Raw genomic sequence first — 18,850 nt, forward strand, 5'->3', positions numbered from 1 at the left:
ATTCCAGCAGTCTTTTGTTTAAGAGTGTTGACCTGATTCTAGAGCTTGACCCCAGGCTCTCCTTCATCTTGGCCACTCTAGAGGTGAACTTTCCTCTTCCTGATGAGAAATGCTCTCAGAGAGGCCATGCCCCTCATTACACAGTGAATAGGAGGCTAAATCAGGATTGAATGCTGGACACTTATTTTCTTCCACAGTTGGGCAGATGTTTTTCAAAATAAGGAAATTATTTGCCCCAAAGATCCTTCCAGTGACGTCCAACCTTGGAGCCATTTGGAAGCTGAGAGGTAACCTGATGAAGTGTCTGAAAAGAGAAGCCTGAAGTCCGGCCGAGCTTGGTTTGAAGCCTGACTCCAGGTTTTACCAGTTGTGGGACTACGGGCAAGTTTTTGAACTTTTCTAGCCCATTTTCTGATTTGTACCTTATCTGTACAAGTGGGACAATAATACCTCCTCTTTGGGGTCACGGCAATTAGAGATAGTAAAGATAAAGCACCCAGCAGCCTGTGGTAGGTGCTCTCAGTGGTAACCACCTCTCCCACCCGTGTTTTAGTATTTGGATTTGGACTTATAAGAATATTTTAATTCAACATAATGTTTTTGGGTGAGTGAAAGTACAAGTTAATAAGTCAAGGCTAAGGGAATCTAAGCCAAAATTGGGTGTCCAAACACAAGGCTCACCTTCATACAGAAGCTGATCTTTTCTAACTCTCCTGACTGAGGGATTCAGTCTTCGCACCACCACTACCCTCACCTGCAGAACAACCCGGAACCCTGTTTATTTGTTTCTCACTTCCTTAGAATAAGCTCACATTTGCTCCATGACACTCAGCTGCAAGAAATTCATTATCATGTTTTCTAAGTTAAACACATGAGCATTTGTTCCTTATTAAATAATATACTAAAGAGGGCTCACAAAACATCATGACTGGGCCAAATAAAAAAAAATTAAAAATACATGTGACTTCATGCCCCTGCTGACTTGTCATCTTGAGAGGATGACATCCACCTTGATGAGGTCGTACACGTCCTGGAGGGCAGACCACAACCTCTGAGAAGGGCTCTCGTGGTCACTGCAGTGTTGTGTACCATCTCAAGGTGATAATCCAGTGACGTACACAGCATCCCTGACTGCCATGCTGTCCCTCCCTGCCTGGTCAGGCCCCAGGACCTGCATGCTAGCTCCTGTGGCAATGGCCCCTAGAGTTCAGTCTCCAGCTCCTCAGCAGTGTCAGGGAGCAAAGCCCAAGCCTTCTGCAATTACAAATCCCTTTTCCCAGGCTCCCCTTTGCCTGTCCAAGACTTTGAGATGCCACCTGCCTTACCTAGCTAGCTCTTTCTCTGTTGAGTTTGAAAATATAACCATCAGAAACCTCTTAACCTGTCTCCAGATGCCAAGAAGTCCCTTGCCTTCTGCTTCCCAGCTCGCCTCCAGGAGAGGGGAACAAGAAACCCCTCTCATGCTTACATGATCTTCCTGCTGGCCAAGATGAGGCAGCCAAGTTAATACTTTAGTCCAGGGATCCTGGACATAAGTTTATAAGAAATCTTATCAGAGGTCTCAGAAGACTCACTGACCAGCAGCCCCTGTGTCTGCATCTGCCCATGTACAGGAACCTTCACGTTGTGTCCCTGTAAGAATCACTCCCATTTTCCCATTGAAGCCTCACATCCCTGGGAGAAAGGTACACGGTAGGCAGCAGAGAGCAGCTTTAGATGTGACAGTGGCCCAGGGTCCAGCTTGGAGCCACCTGACCCCACCAAACCCTAGAGTAGGTAAAGGGGACCCTCAATGCTAAGGATCAAAACTGGGGTACTGCAAGAGAGTTTTAAGGGCAAACCCAAGATTTTGTAGATTGAAGCTGTTGAGGAGCCAAGGAAAATGAGCCAGTTTTTCCCACAGTCATGTCCAGCTCCCTGCTGTTGCGTCCCCCAGATGTGGGAGATGGTGAGCAAGGGGGTGAGATCCCACACAGATGGGGGCCTGGACACCAGGCAGGAACAAAGAGAATCGGCAAGGAAAGGCAATTTGATTACCAGACAGTTCTGTTTAAACAGGATGGGGTAGGATATCAAGGGGGGAAAAATCAGTGCCCGGAAGGAAGAAGGGATTTTAAAATAAAAGAAGTGACATTAAATCCAGGGAAGTAACCCTGCCTTCCTTTTCCAGTAAAGTGTTGCTTTTAAAAATCTGGATCTAACACAGAGAAGGCAAATGGATCCTTCTCTATATAGCACTTAGGGCAGCTACTGCAGATTGATTGGGCTTGGCATCTGAGGTGAAATTTGAGACCTAATCAACGCTCAGCGAGAGTCTTATAATTGATTGTTAATGTCTGCCAAGGGCATGAAAAGGAGGAGGATTTAATCAAGTACTATGCATCTGCCATCTTTTCTAACCAGTGTTTTTCAAATTCTCCTATCAGTTCCCAGCTACCCCAAAATATTTTCATTTAAACAAACAAAAAAAAAAGGCAAGCATAGCTGACTCTACTAAAGCAGTAGATTAACCTGGCCATTCATTTAATCATTGATTCATTGATTCAGAAAGTTACTGCGGGGTTGGGCACTGTGGCTCATGCCTATAAACACAGCACTTTGAGAGCCCTAGGCAGAAGAATCACTTGAGCCCAGGAGTTCAAGACCAGCCTGAGCAATAGAGTGAGACCCCCATCTATACCAAAAATTAAAAATATTAGCCAGGCATGGTGGTACACACCAGTATTCTCAACTACTTGGAAGGCTAAGGCAGGATGATCACTTGAGCTCAGGAGGTCAAGGCTGCAGTGAGCCATGATCATGCCACTGCCCTTCATCCTGGGTGACAGAGTGAGACCCTGTCTGAAAAAAATAGTTACTGCATGTTGCCTCTTCAAAAGATGCCAGGTGACTGTGTTGGAGAATGCTGAAGAGAAAATACTTGCAGCTTCAAACACCTTACCACCTAAATCAAGAGATAGAATATGAAATATAGTTGATTACCACACAAGAAAACACTAATTATAATACAACGCAATCTAAAATAAGCATGAGATTGAGTTTCTCAGTGTTGTAGGTATTTGTTCAGCACCTGATGAGTACTTTTAAAGTGTTGTGCTTTTGTTCTTTGTTTTGTAACGTTTTGAAAGCATATAGTCCTTTTCCCTCAAATGGCACAAAAGGTAATATTTTGGGTAAAGGAAGAAGGCAGGGAAAGTTTCTGACAGGTCAAGAAAATTGAGTATATAGGCCTTTGACAAAAGCTGCAAATAGAACCACAGAGTGCATCATTTCTTTTTTTGAATGATACTATGTCATTTTTGATATATGGCTTGTTTTTCTGAAATTGGGTTGTTTTGAGACAGTATTCTGTGAACTATAACCTTGGGGATAGAATCTCTACATTCTTTTGGATAATCACCTCATTTTTTTAAACAAGTAGTATTTACCCAACTGCAGTAACCTAAGATAGAATACCCTCTGGTTGTTTAAGAATTAAGGAGATGGGCTAAACGTTCTATTGAATAGTCTGTGTTTATGTAAGAAAACCAAGTTACTTTATGAAGTAAAATTGTGATCTTCTGTCACTTTTCCTCCCTTCGGTCTCTGGAAAAGAAGCCAAGCACATTGATTCAGCCGAGTCCAGCCAGGGCTGGGAATAGCCTTTTTGGAAGATATCTTGTATTTCCGTGCTTTGTAAGTGCAGTCTGTAGTGTGAGGTAAAATTTGGTGGTTTTATTTTGCATAGACCACCTGTGGTCGTGGCTGTGGGGTTCCTGTGAGACGGCTGCACACCTCAGAGTACTCTGTGGAGATTCTGTGGACAAAGAGCAGGGGATGGGGGTTACTAGGGCTTGGGACCCTGGGCTGCCACTCCCGGCCCTTACTGTGAGCCTCCATGTCCCTGCCAGATCCTTCATGGAGCTGTGGCTTGAAAATGGAGGCATCAGGACTGACTTGCAGGTAGTGAGGGGGAGGGTGTGGGGCTGAGAAGAGAACAGGCGGTGAGCATGCCTGATAGCCTCTTTCTTGCTGGGAAGCCAGGAATATTAATAGCTTCATCACATTAATCTAAAAATAAGGCCTATAAAGTCCTGACACTCCCTGAAGACAGGCCCTGCTTCCTTAATCCTCCTGGATCTTTCCAGGTCAGAGCAGCACAGCGCCCTTCCCCCTGGAGGCTAGAGGACCAGTCTCCCCAGGCTGCCAGAGTGGGCCTCCCGTCTGTGGCTGGGAGAGGCCAGGCTTCTGAGTTGGATTCTCAGCTTCTTTTGCTTTTAAAATGGCCTCCTGTGCTCCCATGTCCTGTGTGGCCCCACAGGCATCCTTGTTTCAGGCTCTCTTTTGGTCTGTATTCTTAAGCCCCATAGCACTTGGTGATGCCATCTGGCCTGTTGTCTGTCACTTGACCCTCACCTCAGGACTGGGGTGTGCAGAGCACAGGGAAGAAGCCACCTGCCTGCCTGCCGCCTGGGGGCCCAGAAATGAAGACACGGATTGCACCGAGGTCCTTCTGTTTCCTGTGTATTTTCTGCCCTAACCCCACCCTGCCCCCACAACCCATCATGCCATGAGTCCCAGCCACCTACCCTCAACCTGTCCTTGGTGGACACTCCTTTTGCTGCTTTGCTTTCTGGAGCCCAAGTCTTGTGAATTCTACCTTTAAAAGTCTCTCGGTGCTGACCAGTCCTTTGCACCCCCGCTGCCCTCACCCTCCCTTCTCCACCCCCAGAGTCAACCTTTCACACTAGGGCCAGTCACCTCCCCTACAGAAGGCATTTGATGACAGCCTCCTCCAAAAGGGATCAGGCCGGTCACTCCACAGCTTCCAGTGTCCACCCCATTGGGTGCTGACAGTCCTCAGATATGCCACACAACGACCCATCATGGGCCAGCACTGGCCATCCCGGACACCTGGGCGCCCTCCCCTCCCTTTCCTCTTCCCTCCCACCCTGAGTTGTTCTGTAAGGCCCAGATGACTCCTCCACTGAGGGGCTCTCCTGAATTTCTTCTGCTTGAAAGAATTCCTCCTCTATATTCTGTAATGTTCGGCACCTCTCTTGTGTCCATCACCTTACCCTGCAGTTTCACATACTTGCCTTCCTCTGTCTCCAGGTCCTCAGCCTCCTAAGGGGAGCAGCCATTCCTTCTTTTTCCCCAAGAGTTTGTGGAATGGAGTTGAATCTGTTCTGTCGGGTCGGCTTCCCCACCGCGGGGAAGGTGAATGTCTTCAGGCTTCTTAGGTCAGGGTGACTTCACGGGGTATTTTTAAATGTGACTTGAAAATTTGGGAAGCAACCTTAGGTTGTCAGTCACTAAAGGAGAGGTAGGAAATTGAGGCGCTTTTTCATCACATTTTGCTTCGCCATTTCTGAAGAGGGTTCTGTTGTGGTGCCCCCCGAAGGGCCCTGGGTCAGACAATGCCAGGGGCTTCATGAAGGCTGGCCAGCATCCCCACTGTCCCAGCTCAGCCCAACCTGCCTATTGTCCCATCCTCGTTTCTGTACGCTCCTCCTTGCTTCTGTGCCACTGCCAGCATGCCCTCTCCAGGGGGACTCTGGGTCCAGTTCTAAGGCATGGCTGTCCTTCTAGGGAGGAGGTCCTCGTCCATTTAGAGGAGTGAAATGGAAGCTCAGAAGTCAGAGGAAGCTATTCATTCCCAGAGAAATACTTTAAGGCAGGCAGGTGTGTTGTTTTTGTTGTTTTTAAGTGAGACAAATGTGCTTTTCAAAAGACTCCGTGTGTGTGCTTACACCCCAAGTCTGCTTGAACATCTAACACCTACCAGCTCCCTGACAAGAACATTTGTGGCAGATAAAAGGCATTAAAAAGTCCTAAGAGTGAAGCGGGATGAGTCACAGTGAGAGTGAGCCTGCCAGAGCCTTTGAGAGCAGCGGGTTGCAAAGCTTGAGTCTCGGTTCCTCGTTTGCTCCCTCCTCATGCCAAGCTAGGGCTCACGGGTGGGTGTGATCCTCTCCCTTCCTCGGGCCCCTACACCTACAGACCTCCCACCACCTGCAGAGCTCTCCAGCCCACAGCATGCCCTGCTGGGCTCACCTGGTGCCTGAGGGTTTTGCTTGCCAGCTGGGGCTGTGGGAACCAGCCGTGGGCTGCTTTTGCCCTACATGAGGAGACGATGAGACTGAGCAGAGAGTCACTGTCACCCTGCAGCATTCATCACAGCACAAGGAAACAGCAGGGCGGTGTCCCCCTCTCCCCCAACACCCCCTCCCACCCCCGGCTGGAGAGATGAGAAAAGTGCTTGCAAAACGGCTGAGAAAATTTGCAGCAGAGGCTCACAGGGAAGAGTGGGCTCAAAGCACCAGTGGCAGGCAGCACCTCTATTCTCATCTACACAGAGTCACTCCAGTTTCTAGCGCCAGGTGATCACCTCACGCGGCCGCACCCTCCTTGACTTTCAGCGCTGGGTGCCTCTTTACACTCAAGAGGGAGGAGGACATGCCCAATCTTTTGTGGAGATGGGCATCGTTGTGGCAGAAGCTGGGAAGTTTTGCAGAGCCTGCTGCTTTTTGAGGTCTTTCTGTAGTTCTCAGAGCAGATTTAAGAAATGTGGGTTCACCAGTGAGATTGGCAGGAGAAGGGGATACTACCATTTGTAGGGGAGGCGAATGCCTAGACATTTGATGGGAGATGTATTTGGGGAGTAATGAGGATGAGGCTTGATGGGGATGTGGGGATTGGCGCAGGTGGGGAGTCTTGGAACCTGCTGATCCAAGGTGCCTGGGAGGGCTAATGACCACACCTGTTGTCTGTGTGTATCGGCTCCTCATTAGAGCCCATTGCCTGTTCTTCCAGGGGCTTAAGTGAAAGGAAGTTTGAACCACAGGCTTGTCTTTCCCCCAAGTCTGGTGGGCACCCATGGGTCAGAGCTGCACGGACACACCTGGGTCCATCGAGAGGACAGAAACTTCACAGACCTTCAGTTACGTGTGCCCCACTCTTACTGAAGTAAAGGCTTTTGAGGTGATGGGCCCAGCCAATGCCTTGATCTGGAAGTGCTTTAGGGTACACCCTACATGTGTTCGGGGTACACCTGGGTGTCCCCAGCAGCCGTGTTCCCTGTGTTATTTTGTATTCTGAGGTCAAGCTCCTCTGAAGAGCCACTAACTGCCTTTTAGGACATTTAGTCATGGGTCAGACTGTTGAGCCTCCATGGTTGTGAGAATTCCAGGGCTCTAGACTGGCCCTGCATGCGTCAGGCTGTGGTTCTGAAATGCAATTAAACATGGTAAGCAGCTCCCTTTACCCTTTCAAGTCACAGTGCTGACTCGTGCAAAGAAATATACAAATAAAAACGTGTTTGCATTTTTATTTATGTAGAAGCAGGAGATGGCAAATTTTAAACCCTATTTTCAATCAAACCTGGAAAAAAAAAAGTTAAGATTTGAGTAACTAGTTGGAACCTTGCCTCTCTCCTTTCATTTCTATATAGGTCTGTTTTTTCCTGATTACCAGACTCAGTAAGAGAACGAAGTGTATGTAGTCAGTGTATAGAGTACCTGTTACCTGTTAGATCGTAATAACCCCACCGGACATGCAGAAATGGAACTTGATTTATTATAAAACTTGAAAGAATCAAAAAGGGAAGAAAAGAAAGAAAAGCAAAGAAACTAGCCACAGATCTGCCGCATCAAACAGCCAATCAGTGTGCCCAGCAGCATAAAAACAGCACATTCTGCGGCCAGCTGGCAGCGGAGGGGGAAGCAGGCTCCTCTACCTGCTTGTTCATTTGACAGGAGCCTTGAGAACTGCGTTCATTATTTGGGTCTTAAACAAGGAGTGTCATTTGTAGAAAGGGTTTTATTTTTTAACTACTTTTTCAGGTACGGTGTTCTTACCACCATACTGCGGTTTACGCAGGAAGTTAATTGCTTTATTCTTTTACATTGACCTTGAGAGGATTTTCTATCTAAGAAAAGTGACATTTTGGTTTTCTAATTTAGAGGCACAAAGGAAGTTGAGAGATATAGTATATGAGCCTGATTCACACTTTGGGGAAAAGTGCTCTGGTTAAATTATACACTCTTGGAACTGGGAGCAAAGATAACATTATTAGACTTAGGCATTAAATATGATTAATGGGACAACAGGGATAATGGCGATGCCCCTTCGTGTGTACGGCTGGCTTGCATTTCATCCCTGAAAACTTGTGTGGTTGAAGGACTTGAGTGAACACCAGTGAAGGTCTGTGCTCACAAGTCTGACTTCCCCGGCCGTCACAAGCAGTACCAGTAACCCTTTACCTACAGTTTCAAAGCCCGCTGTTTTAGAAAAGGAGGACCCTTCCCCCAGTAAACACACTAGTAGAAATGTCTCCCCTTGGGGGAGGAGGGTCACTGTGAGATGAATTAATGGATAGAAAAGAGAAGAATCCTGAAACTTGGTGGCCTAGAGGGACAGGGAGATTAAACTTGCCTGAATTAATTGTATGCTGAAGCCATTTCACAATGTATATATATCTCAAAACACGACATTGTGCACCATCAGGATGTTCAGCTTTTACTTATCAACACAAAATAAATGAAAAAATCATGCTGGCATCTTTTAAAAGGATAGCCAGGGCCGGGCGCGGTGGCTCACGCCTGTAATCCCAACACTTGGGAGGCCAAGGCGGGCGGATCACAAGGTCAAGAGATCGAGACCATCCTGGCCAACATGGTGAAACCCCGTCTCTACTAAAAACACAAAAATTAGCTGAGCTCGGTGGCACATGCCTGTAGTTCCAGCTACTCCGGAGGCTGAGGCAGGAGAATCACTTGAACCTGGGAGGTGGAGGTTGCAACGAGCCAAGATTGAGTCACTACACTCCAGCCTCAGGCAACAGAGCAAGACTCCATCTCAAAAAAAAAAAAAAAAGGGATAACCATTTTGGCTTTGCGTGTCAAGCTGACAGGTGGCTTCCTGTTGGAACCCACTCACTCCCCGGCTCAGGCAGGGGCTGGTAGCTCACGATGCCAGCACAGGCTTCCGGGACACATTTTGCCGATGCTTTGGAGTAGTCTCACCTCTCAGTGTGAAGACCCAGAGTTCTTACTCAGCTGACAGAGAAAGCCACATGTAAAACTCAATCATTTTGGAATGATAATGATGGAGGGACAAGGGTGATCTGTGGCTGTCATCCTCTACCCCTCTAGGGAATATGTGATGTCTTCTTCTCCTCAAAGAAGAATAAAAGGCAGGGACAGGACTTCCCCTGGGGGTTAGTGTGGTGGCAGGTGCCACCACATACACTTTCTAAATTACTAAGGGGCTTCTGCAGCAATCCGAAACGCAAAACAAACTTGAAAGTAATTTATCTTCTTATCCACATCAAGATCAGGGTAACATTTGTGTGTGTTTTTTTATACTTGAAGTAAAAATTAGAATAGTCCATTAACCCTATTGGGAAACTTTAACACTTCCATTTAAAAAATACCGTCTTCACTCTTTTCTTTGAAAAACTCCACAAATTACTGCTTACTTTTAGATTCTCTCCTGGATTTTAATGTACCTTCTAGGCATTAAAACAGGAATATATCTGATATCCATCTGATATTTAGAAATTACATTTACTGGTATAACTTTCATTCTTTGTTATTACTGTTATTGCTATAATTGCCAGCACCCATTGTTCATTCATTGTGGTGTGAAAAACAAAATTGATGAAAGTTTATTTTTCTCTCCCTCTCCAGACCTACCCTCTCTATCTGCCAGTTCTATCAGCAAAACACTCTGGGTAGGTCTTGTTTTTGTTTGTTTTAATCCCTTCAAACTTCTGGTTCCTGCCCAGTAACTCCCGAGCTGGCTCTCAGGCGCTTGTCTGCCAAAATATGCTGACTGCATCCCTGAAAACTGATCGTGTATTAAGAACTGCCGAGAGGCTCAGCCACTTCTGGGGCCAAGTCACCACAGCCAGGTCCACGGCAAGGGGGAGCCCTCCCGGCAGGCAGCACTGCACTGTACGCAGGAGGTTTGAGACAGGGAATATGCGCCTGGGAGGTGGTAAGAGAATTAGATGGGGCAGAGACAGGGGACATGAGGAGACGGGGAGCAGTGGGGACAGAGTGGGAACAGAAGCAGGGAGATGCGTGGAAACTGGTAGGAAAAAAGAAGCAACCAATTAGAAAAATGGCTGATAGGATATTGATAATATCACAGGAATGTTTTTAAAGGCCTATTTTCCAAAAGTGAATATGGGGGAAACCGAGAAATGAGGATACCAGATAAGTTCCACCTGCAGAGGCCTGGAAAGGTTGCCAGATCCATGTGGGGCAGTCACAGTTCCTGAGAAAGAGGGGCAGTTTTACAAGGCATGGGAAGCTAAGTAGGGTGCAACTTCTAGAATTGCGGGTAACAGCCCAGAGTGCTGGCCGAATAAATATTCGGCTGAATCTGCATTTTTTTTTTTTGAGACGAGTCTCACTCTGTCACCCAGGTTGGAGTACAGTGGTGTGATCTCAGCTCACTGCAACCTCCACCTCCTGGGTTCAAGCAATTCTCCTGCCTCAGCCTCCCGAGCAGCTGGGACTACAGGCATGTGCCACCACACCCAACTTTTATATGTGTGTGTGTGTGTGTGTGTGTGTGTGTGTGTGTGTGTGTGTGTGTACATGTATATATATGTTTGTATTTTTAGTAGAGACAGGGTTTCACCATGTTGGCTAGGATGGTCTTGATCTGACCTTGTGATCCGCCTGCCTTGGCCTCCCAAAGTGCTGGGATTACAGAGCCACAGAGCCCCGTCTGAGTCTGCTTTTTTAGCTGATCTGTTGGAATGCCTGAAGCCCAATTGCCAAGCACTCACTCTACACCTTATCTTGAGTCCCCTTTGTGACGGTGGTACCCCCTGCCTCTGCCCGCCCAGGCACTCACTTTCCTCTAGGGACACAGGCAGGGAGCAGGTGGGTACAGGACAGTCGCGGTATGGGGCTGCAGGAGCACCAGCGGGGAGGCATCACCAGGCTTTGAGGTTAGGCAGTGCAGTTCAAGCCAACACTGGAGGACGGGGAGAGGGAGCTGAGCACCAGCTCTTAGTTGTATAACATTGAAAATGGGTAGGCTGAGGAGGGGTGGAACCTCAGAATCTCAGAGAATTCAAAGGAGAGTAGCAGCCCATCTTTCCCAAGTGCATAGTCTGTTGTTGTTTTTTTTTTTAATCCAACTATTTTTTAAACTGTACTGGGCGTATGGTACCTTCCAAGACCAAGAGACAGCCAGATGGAGTTGAGAGGGATCATGAAACCTATTTTGTTTTAGCACCTCTTGGGCTGCAAATATTGTTCAGCCTCCACTCCCTCAGGCTGCCGGAGCTCATAGCGGTCTGAGTTCCCAAGTGTTCATGTGGGCACCACTGTGGCCCCTCAGGCAAACCACTGGTCTCTCCATGAAGTTGCATCCTTTAAGATCCAAATAGAAATTATCCATTCCTGAGTCATAGTAAAATGAAATGAAAGCATCGTGGAAAGGGGAAGGCTGTCCACCATTTAGGGAATTCCTGGAAGTGGCACGCTCTTGGTGCATGGCTCAGAGATGAGCTCCAGTGAACGTTCACCATTATTATCACTACAGTCCCACATCTGCAGTGACCCAGGGGTGCAAAGCGCCTGCACCGCAGGCACTGTCTCTCCAACCTCATGATGCAGGTCAGTCAATAAGTTCCCTGCAGTCAGATCTGGGAGTGAGGAGGGGGGAGTGACTTGTCATGGCTGCGAACAAAGAGGAAGAATAGAGGGAAGGGTAGAAGGATTCATAGGAAGATGGATGGAAGGATGGATGAGTGTAGGGGAGGAAAAGAATGTTTCTTCCTCTCCTTATCTTAGGGTCTCCAGCTGGTGCCCTGGTAATTAAACTGGCAAATGACAGTTTCACAAGAGAAAAACAAGACATTTATTAACATATGTATTGTTGGTGTACACATGGGTGCACCCAGTGAGGAGTAACCAGAGGAATGGTTAGAACTTGGCCTTGTAAAACATCATAGGCTAAACAAAGGAAAAGGGGCTTATGAATTCTGGACTGGGAAGGCAAGACTACAGAGGAAAGGTAAGAATAGGCCTTTAATTACTTGAATACCCAGCAGCAGTGGTAAGGACCCTATGCGTGGGCGTATAAAGTAACTCCTCTCCCTTTCCAGGAAGAGGAAGACATCTTTTACAAATGGAAACTTTCCTTGTAAGTGTAAATTTCCTTTACAAAAGAAAAACTTGTGCCCTCTTTTTAGAGCTTTGCCCGTGTTGGTTGTTCTCAATGGCCTTTAGCTCAAAATCATCATGTGCCAAAGAGGCATATTTTGGGGTGGCATATTCTGCTGCCCTTCAGATGGAAGGAAGGACAATCTTGTATCCATAGTCAATTTCTAGTTGAGCTCTTCCTCCTCCCCATAGCAATATAGAGGATCAGTGTAAGATTTTGCTTCTTTTTTAAAAAAATTCAACAACAGTTTGTCAAGTACCTGCTGTATCTCTGGTACACACTTCTCCCCTCAAGGAGTTCAGACTAAAAGGAAAAGGTAAGAATAATCCTTCAATTACTTGAATGCCCGGCAGTGGTGGTAAGGACCCTATACAAGGGCATATAAAGTAAACTAGAAGTCACAAGGAAGGTGTCATGACTGCCGGCTGGGAGCTGACCTTGCAGGATGAGGAGGGTCGGAGGACACAGATAGCCCTGCATGGAGCCTGCCCATCCCTGTGGGAAACTGCAAATGGCTCCTTTTGGTTTGTGCATAGTTCACTTGGAAGTGGGGGTGGGGTGCGGCGCTGGCAGAAATAAAGTAGAAAATGTAGGTGAGGACCCCATTATGAATATCCCTAAATACTAGTCTAAGAAACATGGGCTTTTTTTCTGTGGAACGTGGAGTAATTGTATACATACTTTGGAATACTGTGCTGCAATTAGCATATGTACCAACATGAATCGACTTCTGAGACCTGTGGTTTAATGAAAAATGTGAGTTGCAAAAAATATGCCCAGTATGATATCATCAGTGGAAAAATAGTCTACACAACAGTTCTATGTGTTTATATGTTGTTTTCTATGGGTCTGAAAGGACCCACACCAGACTGCCAACGGCAATTACCTTTAGAGCAAAAGAAAGAACTAGGGTTTGGGAGTGAGGAGCATTGAAGGGGGATGTCAGCATTTTTGGTAATCTTTTGGTTTTATTTTAACAAGAAAACATTATCTTGCCATTAAACTGTAATTTTAAAATTCAAAAGATAATGGAGTCATTGGCTTAATTCCTGCTCTAAAATTTTCAATTAGAACTTGCACATCCTGAGAATTGGGAAGATATTCTCAAACCACACAAAATCCAGGGATTTTTTTTAAAAAGCCCCCACCTCCCCCACTCAGAGCTGCAGAGAGAAGGAACTCTTTCGACCGCTTTTCTCCCAGGCCTGGATGGCCTCGTTTGTTTGGTTCATTGATAATCAATTTCAGGTGATGAGGGATGCTCTTGACCCACGTTGACCTTGCAGCAGCATTCTGCGTTCCTGCCCATGACTAGATTCCACCCTGTGGTGGTGGCTGGCTCCGGGCAGCAGTGGTGAGTATGTTTTTCTCTTTCCTGGCACCAGGATCATTTTCTTGGAGAGTCTCTGTGGACGTTGGCAAATAGTTTTGGCCTTCTTCCAAGAGATTGGGTTTATACCAGTCTAAATGAGGCAGGCATTTAATCAGTCACCCAGGGAACAGGCTTGAGGCCCTCTGGTGTCTTCTTTATAATTAATTTTTAACATTTGTTTTCAGTATAAAATTTGGGCCTTTATCCTCTTTGAAATAAAAACATAGCATGCATATTAGACTGTATTGGCACTAAACTTCACACACCATTCTTTTATTCCCTTCCAACTATTAACTCCTATTAAGCAAGACAGAGGGGATAATAAGATCCCCCTGCACTCCCCCGCCTGGCTGGCTTGTGTGATGCTTCATCCTCTGTAATTGCCTTCGGTGGCCAGGCTCTTTCCTATCATTAGTGTGCATCAGAGGCTCCTTGTCAGGGCCCGGCCACCTCCCAAGCTGCCATGCACCCCTTTTGCCATACATCCCTTTAATGCTACGGCCTTTCCCAGCCCAACCACTGGGAGGCCCTGGTCCACTAAAGTTCTTGTTAACAAGACACAGGGGATATTTCTGGATTTTTAACCCTGAAACTTACACTTGAACTGCTGGAGATGATTTCCTATTTGTTCATTTGATTGACCTGCTCTTGCATTCAGAGAGCCCCGGCCTGGGTCAAGGGGACCCGAAACAGCACAGTGGTTCTCAAACCTAGATCTATATAAACAACACTGAGAATGCTGACTGCAAGTGTAGATCCTGAGGCCTCTCTTCAGACCTACTGAGTTGAAATCCTTCTGGACAAATGGAAAATTAACCGGCAACTTTTTGTTAAGCTGTGTAATTATTTGCAAGTCACTGAGTAAAGTGAACATTTTTCACTTTCTTTCAGAGAAGTTTCAACACAAACATGTCTTTAACCTTCAATACCCTGGACTTTCTCTTAGGGCTGCTATGTACCCTTTGTGCAAATTAGAAACAAGAACCCTTCTTTCTGGACAGCAGCAAGCCACACAGGAGGCAAGACTAAGTTTGTGGGGCTGAGGATGTATTTCAGCCCCATTTACCTCCTTGGCCAGGAGTCTTTGTGCAGTTAACACCCTACACAGTTGCACATGGCAACCCTGCTTACTCTGTGTTCTGATAAACAGAATAGCTACCCTTGATGTTGGAAACAGATGCTCAGTGCTGCAAAGAAAAATCAGCACTGAGACAAAGGCTCTCTTAGCAAGGCAGTCTTTACTTCCTGCAGGAAGGGCACCTTCACCAGCCATCTTGCCACAAAGTACAACAAACAAAGGAATGGCAGACATATTTATCCTTTACGCATTTGGGGTTGTCCTTACTGCTGTGTCTGATCTCCATTGGCAGGAGCTAGACCTCACAGTACAAAACTAAACATGATTGGCTAACAACTTAAAACTTTTCTAAACAGGTAAAGCAATGCAGAACAAAAAGGAAGTCTAATTAAGGAAGGGGCATAGGCTGTGAGCTGGGACATGCCTGTGAGCACGTCCAGCACAGATATCTTGGTTAAAGTACAAGGACGTAGAATGTACTACGTGTCTGTGAGTATGTCTAACAGCTACATAGGATAGGGCTTAACAAAGAATTACTTGCAAAAAGCCAGAAGGCTTTGAAGAAAGTCTTTAAAACAAATTATTGTTTCTAACATTTATGATTTATTCTTTAACAAGAAGGGAAACTTTGAAGAGGAACTTTCCTACTTCCCACACTTAAGCACCTACATGTGTAAGCACAGGGTCAGCTTTTTCTTATGTAGTTATTATCTGTAATGCCAACAGCAACTCTTAAGGATTTATGTTGAGAAAACTGAGGCTTGGAAAATCTGATTTCCCTAAGATAACACAGTCGGAAAGAAGCAGAAGATTAAGACCCATCCCAGGCTCTGACGTGGCAAGCCAGTTGGATGGATAGGAAATTATTTACAGTCAGTGCCTTGCTTCTTCAACAAGACCATGGGTAATTCCTTGTCCTCCTTCCCTCTGAGAAAACCATGAACTCCGGAGCCTGCGAAAAGGTCCCTCAGGCCAAGAGTTAGCTGCCTGTCTCTGCTGCTGAGTGAGCAGAAGCCTCAGGCCTCCCGATGATGAATGAGTAAGTGTTTAGGGAGCACCAGGAGACCTGGGTGAAGGGCATGTGACATGGTAAAGCATTAACGATTGTGTGTTTATTATTAGCAAAAGTGTCACTTTTTCTGTTCACCACCATGATTAAAAGTCCAGTTTCTCTTTTCAGTTTGTGTAGGAATTGTGAGCAAAGGGCTGAAAGTCAGAGAAGGATCACGAAATTGGACTCAGCAAGGATTCCCTCCTAAAGCTGTCCTGTCCTCTGGATTATCAGCTGTTTTCTGTCTTCTGGAGTAATGAGCTGCCCTGAGCAGCGCTGACTTGGCTGCCAAGTGAGGTTCATGCCAGTTACCACTTCTCCTCGACAACTGTACCATTAGCCACGGCTGCGTTAGGAACCCCCAGAACTCAGTGGCTTCCACAGCACTCAGGTGTTATCCCAGGGCTGCAGGGCAGCTGGGGCTCAGCTGGTCCAGGGTTGGCTCGGCTGGGCCCCTGTGCTTCAGGCTGGGCTCTGTCCCTCCTCAAAAGTCTGTGGGTCAGCTGGGCGGTTGTGCTTCTCATGGCCCTCATTCCCCATGGACCAGCAGGGTAGCAAGGCAAGCTCTGCTCATGACAGCAGTAGAGGAGCATGAAGGCAAGTGAAAGCTTCTTCTTTTCACTGAGGTCTCTTGAGACCTCGGCTCCAGACTGGTGCACCATCCATCTGCCAAATTCTATTGGCCAAAGTAAGTTCTGTGGCCAACCTAAAGATGGAGCACAGAAATAGGGTCCTCTCCCCTCTTTAGCAAAGGCACGTGACAGAAGACAGAGAGGAGGGTAAGAATTAGGGCCAGTAGTTCCCCCTAGCACAGCCCCTCATCTCCAGAGGCTCATTTGGTGGAGCTTTTCCCTCCTTGCAGGCAGCTGGAGAGCCTGGGGCCCCCTCCTCCATACGCTGTCCTCATCAATATGCTGCACAGGGCACAGAACTCACCCACAAGGCTGCTCACATTTTCAGAGAAAATCTGTCCCACATCAAATGTTTCTCATTCAATTCTCAAAAGCTCTTCTATGTTTTTCCAAAAATGCCTCCCTCAAACTCTGAGATCACAACCTCAGTCTTGCTCCCTTTCTTCATTTCTAATAAAATCTGAACTATGCAGACTGTCTTTCTCATAACTATGGTAGCTTGTTGTTGGCCCTTCCTTGAGTGGTGCTGGTCCTTCTCAGAGATGGGGCAGGGATCCCTAGCCACGCTGTGAGTGCATCAGTAACTCTGGGAAGGGGCCACTGGCTTCACCATTCATGATGCCTCCTTACGCCCCTCACCACATGAGCAACGTCATCTCCAGGGCCGTCCATCCCAGACCAAACGGCAATTTTGAGGGGTCATCTAATCTGTTGGCTCCTAAAACTAGGTGGACGTTCAAATCAGCTGGAAAGTTGAACACAAATTCGGATTCCTGAGCCTGGGCCTGGACAACAGCAGGATGGGGCTGGAGGGTGAGCTCATTTGGGAGCTACTAAGTCACTTTGTCTGCCGACCCATTTCCATTTGGAGTGACAGACTATTCCAGAAGCTAAGCCTCTTACTATCTGTTACCCAAATCAGACATGGTGGCATTATCAGTGTTATGCAAATTTTTTTTTTTTTTTTTTTTTTTTTTTTTTTGGTCACCCAGGCTGGAATGCAGAGGCTCGATCTCAGCTCACTGTAACTTCTGCCTCCCAGGTTCAAGCGATTCTTCTGCCTCAGCCTCTTGAGTGGCTTGGTAATATTACCGGCACCCACCACCATGACTGTCTAATTTTTGTATTTTTAGTAGAGACAGGGATTCACCATGTTGGCCAGGCTGGTGTCAAACTCCTGACCTCAAGTGATCCACCCACCTCAGTCTCCCAAAGTGCTGGGATTACAGGCATGAGCCACCGCGCCTGGCCCGAATGTCTTCTTATTAAAGCAGGAGGTTCACATTCCTGCAGAATCTGCAGCCTTGTTCTTGTGTAACCACAGGTAATGGGAGACAGCTTGCATCCTCTGGCCCTAAGCGTCTTCTTTGATTCTTTCAAGAATCAGAGTTGAATAAATAGGTTAAATAAACAGGTTCAGCATAGAGAGATCAGTCACTCTGAACTTTACATTACCTGCTTTAGGGTTTAGGTTCTTCAGATCACCTACTAGGGTTCAAAACTGAGCAATCTCTTCAGTGACGTCCTACCTAAGGTAGACTGTGAGGGGAGGGTGAACTCCTCACCCCCATCATCTCTGTGACTGTTTAAATAATTCTTTTGAAAGGGCACTCTGACCAGGAATTACAGACTCAGCTTTTAGACTCAACTTACTTCTTACTCTGACCTTCCTTCCCTAAGTCATTTTCCCCCTCTGAATCTCAGTGTCTTCCTCTAAAATATGAGATGATTGAATCAGATCATCTAGAATCTTGCCACTCAAAGTGTGATCCATGGGGCTTCTTAGAAACACAGAATGTGAGGCTACACCCTAGACCTGCTGAATCAGAATCTGCAGGTGATTCATGTGCACATTACATTTTGAGAAGCACTGTTCTATTAAGTACCTTCCAGGAGCCTCAAATTCTGTGCCTTTGAAACCGTGGTTACCCTCCTGTACCTTTCCTGTCATTCTCCTCCAGTTCCTTTTGTGAAGTCCTGTCTTAAAAGCCATCTGGTCCCTGGGCCTTCCATCATCAGCATTGCTGCTGATTCATTGTGCCGCCTTCTAGGTAAAGAGGCCTCATGCTCTTTCATGCCAAGGATGAGGGGCCAGGAAATCCAGAGCAACTTAAAAGCCATGAAAAGTCAGGAAGAAAACTGTAGTTAAAATTCTAAGCAAGTCTCACGCAAGTCTGGGTCACTAGACACGTCAGGATCACAAAATAGATTGAATGTTCCGAGAGTAGGGAGGGGCAGAAAGCAAGTTAGAGAACGAACACGAGGAAAATATTACAGAAGCATGCAGGACGCCTATTTTCCACTACTGCTTGTCAGAAACATAGGCTGGTATACACCCAGGAAAAAAAGTTTATATATTTCCCTTGTTCTTTTCCTTCACTGTTTTGAAGAGGAGTTTGCCATGGAGTTGGAGCTGTGTCGATTGGCAATTTATTTGTGAATTTTTCCTGAAACCGAGCTTCTCCTCTCAGCTTTCTGTTGTTCACTACAATTAACCACAGTTTGGTGGAAACTTCCTTTTCCCTCAAGCCAACCTCCCTACCCCA

General features: G+C 46.6%; 1 long non-coding RNA gene across 1 annotated transcript in view; it reads left to right on the forward strand.

Moving 5' to 3' along the window:
• Positions 1-18,850, forward strand: part of LOC135270780 (uncharacterized) — a 114,245-nt gene that overhangs the window by 48,754 nt on the left and 46,641 nt on the right. The window lies entirely within an intron of this gene.

The sequence above is a fragment of the Aotus nancymaae genome, unplaced genomic scaffold (genome assembly GCF_030222135.1).
Source record: "Aotus nancymaae isolate 86718 unplaced genomic scaffold, 86718_ANA_hifiasm-v0.15.2.pri h1tg000067l, whole genome shotgun sequence".
NCBI lineage: Eukaryota > Metazoa > Chordata > Mammalia > Primates > Aotidae > Aotus > Aotus nancymaae.